Below are 4,088 nucleotides of genomic sequence, written 5' to 3'. Positions count from 1 at the left end.
CAATCATAGCAAAAGAAAGAAAGGGAACGGATACTCAATTGAGAGTGAGTAAACAGAATTATATGCATAAAGAATATATCTCATCTATGCAGATATAATAATGTGGAAAGCCGTATTCGACGAAAGTCGTATGTACGGTTTGGAGGGAGATCTTTCATACCTTTAGAGATCCACCCTACAATATGGAGTAAAAAAGCAAAAATAAATGATTTTCAGCCTTTATGAAATAGATTCTTGAACCTTTTTCACACTCATGTCACGGCGAAGTACTGCAGAAAAAAAAACTGCAAAATCCGATCCTATTTATCATAATCGATTAGTTAACATGGTGGTTAACCGTATTCTTAAAAACGGAAAAAAATCATTGGCTTATCGAATTCTTTATCGAGCCATCAAAAAGATTCAACAAAAGACGGATAAAAATCCACTATCTGTTCTACGCCAAGCAATACGTAGAGTAACTCCCAATGTAACAGTAAAAGCAAGACGTGTGGGTGGATCGACTTATCGAGTTCCCACTGAGATAAGATCAACCCAAGGAAAAGTACTTGCCATTCGTTGGTTATTAGGGGCATCTCGAAAACGTCCGGGTCGAAATATGAATTTCAAATTGAGTCACGAATTAATGGATGCTGCTAGAGGGAATGGCAATGCTATACGCAAAAAGGAAGAGACTCATAGAATGGCAGAAGCCAATAGAGCTTTTGCACATTTTCGTTAACTCATAAACAGGATCGAGATCTACCTATCTATATAGTGGATTTATATATTCTGATAAATTAGAAATTGATTCCCGTTCAGATCGGACAATATGTTTATCGGAACAAAAGAGAAAAAATAAAAAGAAAAAAGCATAAATCATAGATAGATCTAAGTCCTCTTGGGAAGGCTTCCTTAAGGAAAAAGGAGATAGATTATGGAGGAATATTCGATCCTATTCATGAGATTATGTAAATCTCCTAAACTTGGAAGTTAGAAACTTTTTCTACTCTTTCGGAGATTGAAATAAATTACTAATTCATGATCTGACATGTACAAAGTGAAAACTTCATTTTCAATTATACCCTGAGATCGTTTGAAAGAGTTTCATTTGCTTTTCTTCCATTCTGGTTTATGGTCTTTCTGGCTATATGGTCTATCCAGGGGAAAGATTTAGCTTCAAGAAATAGTAAATGATCTCATAGATACACAAATGTATAACTCTCCAGGAATTTGGATTGTGCTTATATCCATAACTGTAGGAATTGGGTCCGAACTTTACTTTTTCCAGTCTCTTTTCATCAATGGACCCCTTATGAAGGGAAGAAGTGCGATTAATTTTACAAATTATTACCTCTCTAATAAAATAGATTGAATAGATATCTATCTTTATTTTTTATAAATGTTTCTATGGACATGTGGAAAAGAGAAAGAAAAGGACTGTTACCCCTACCTCCACTCGGACCAAGACATCACTTTTACGGAAAAAAGTTAAAGTTTTTGAAAATATTTTTTATTTTGTACCATATTCAATTCTTTAGGTTTGTATTGAATTGAAAAATAAAGGATGTTCATTCAGTCGTCTTGTTTTATAGGAAATCTCCTCCAGATAAAATTTTTTTTATGATGAACCTATATGACCAATCGTATATCAATACTCGAATACGCTATCTCTAACATATGTTCATTCATAGATCAGGATATTTTTCATATATATATATGAATGGAATAGAATTTCCTTTTGGGATGCCTTGATGGTGAAATGGTAGACACGCGAGACTCAAAATCTCGTGCTTAAGAGCGTGGAGGTTCGAGTCCTCTTCAAGGCATAATATTGCTCATGCTTATTGAATGAGCAATATTATGGCAAATCTCGTAGAGTATCTCAATAGATTGAGATAGATTCTCTGTTGATACGAGGTATTCCGACGATCGATTACCTACAAGTTAACGCTGTTGGAATAGGACAGTGGATCACAGGTAGGATCAGATCTTCTCTACCTAATGAGGAGTCCATTCCGAATACACCCTCGTATTATGAGGTATATTTCATTAAGGACACAGATTGAGAAGATCGATACATAGATTGACCAGATACCACCTCTATCAAGATCTTGCAATATACGGGAGTTACGACCGAACCTCACCAACTATATCCATGTCGGATCCTGTGACTCTATCCTTTCCTCTCTTCAAATAGTGTGGAAAAAAAATAATGCTAGAACCGAAATCGAGGAAATAAGGAGTAAGCATAGTCTAGTTAACTTAATGAGATATTATTAGACTATGCTTACTCTTACATGGTCGAGATCTCGGAGTGAGGAACCTCAAATTAAAGATCTATCAAGTCTTTATAGGATCTTAAATTGGAGCATATGTAGAACCTCTCATTGATTCCCACGACCCTACTGCCCGGTCAATTTTCTTTTACTTCATTCCATATTCTCCCAGCTGATATCAAATCTTAATCCTGTTGTATGAATTGAGTGTTCAATTTCATTGGGAAAAAGCCATTTATTCTCCAACAATGTCTTTGTAATTTGATCCAATAACATTCTGTTAGATAGGAACAGATTTGATAAATATTGATAACTCTCGAATAGAGTATTATAAAGAAAAGATTCATTAGATAATAACCTATTGGTTCCGAGCCATCTTTGGCGATGAATTAACGATTGGAAGCGGTCAACCCTTTCTCTCGAATTTTCGGTCAACCAACGGTTATATGAATATATAGGAAAATATGGCTGCATACGTTCCAATTGGATACCAATCGCTTGAATGCGTTTGAAATGCTCGATATGTCTATGTCTAAGAGACAATGGTTTCCACCAATTCATGACCAAAACCGAATTGATCGTGGATTTTGAATCATATCTACGAAAAAAACTTTGGATACTTTTTTTAGGGAAAAAATCAGGTTGTGCTATTAATCTTCTTGCACCATAAGTAATATAAAGCCTTTTCAGCAGTTCTTCATTTGCGAAAAATTCTCGGCGTGAAAACACAGGGCGCTGCTCTTGAAATAGGAAGGAATCCCAAAGAAATCGTCTTCCTATAAAGAACAGTGGTTTCTTAGAGTATTTATATTGCTTCGGATATTGTATAGGAAATAGAGATCTGTCCATCTGCCGTTTTCTTAACGATCCGAACTGATACGAAGATCCCAATGAATTGGGTGTTTTTATATGATCGAATCTATTACTGCGAAGAAAACTAAGACGCCAGATCCTAGGAGTCCAAACTACATTCTTTATTAATTCTTCATCCATATCCCTTTGTTTTGCGCCGGGAGTAAACTTCAATTCATATTCTTTCATAAATCGTATCAGATCTAGATTATCTCTCATTTTGAGTTGAGGAGCAAATGTGATCTGATCCTTATCGGACTTACCCCGACATATTCCTAACCTAGAAAATGGAAACTCCACCAGAATACTTTCTAAAAGACTAGAAGCTATATCAAGATCATGCTCAGCTAATTTATCGAAAGGAATCCAATTCTCTCTATTTCGTTCTGATATAGACCAAGAATCTCGAGCCGCTGATCCGGCCAAGCAACCCAAAATATGGGGAAGTATGGTCAATTCCTTCATAGTTGTTTCGGCAATCGAAGGTTCTAAATACCATTCGGACAAATAACAAAACCTTTTCTTCCATAATTCCTTTTTTGTAGATAGAGGATTCATGGGAGAATTTCTTCTAAGCGTATTTTGTATAAAAGCCTTTCCTACTTTGTAGATAATTCTTTCGTCATTTTGACTGGATCCAACCTGATTATCCATAGATTGTAAATGAAAAATTTGCCTATAAATAGCGGATCGAATTGTATTAGTGTCTATAACTAATTTATTTCGGGTAATACTAAGTATTAAGGCTTCATCGGCCAATGCTGCTAGATCTCGTACAGCATAATCTATGGTTATAGATCCAAATTCATCGGGAAATTTTCCCGAGTATAATCCTTTGCTACATAAAAGAATAGGAAATTCCCTTTGTCGTTGTGGGATAACAAGCATTCGAATATTGATCGATCTATCTAATCGATTTGGAGCTATTAGAGCTGGATCCACTCTTTGGGGGATATGAGTCGAAGCAATAACAAGAAT

At 35.6% G+C, this 4,088-nt stretch overlaps 1 non-coding gene across 1 annotated transcript; it reads left to right on the top strand.

Annotated features, from left to right (window-relative positions):
- The first annotated feature begins 1,727 nt into the window (after positions 1-1,727).
- TRNAL-CAA (transfer RNA leucine (anticodon CAA)) lies at positions 1,728-1,808 on the top strand. The gene has a single exon. It is a non-coding gene; the product is annotated as a tRNA-Leu (tRNA).
- The last annotated feature ends 2,280 nt before the right edge of the window (positions 1,809-4,088 follow it).

The sequence above is a fragment of the Pinus tabuliformis genome, chromosome 4_2 (genome assembly GCF_031772625.1).
Source record: "Pinus tabuliformis cultivar Carrire ecotype Pingquan chromosome 4_2, CPIR1, whole genome shotgun sequence".
NCBI lineage: Eukaryota > Viridiplantae > Streptophyta > Pinopsida > Pinales > Pinaceae > Pinus > Pinus tabuliformis.
Note: the sequence above shows the minus strand (reverse complement) of the source record. Positions and strands in the feature narration are given on the sequence as shown.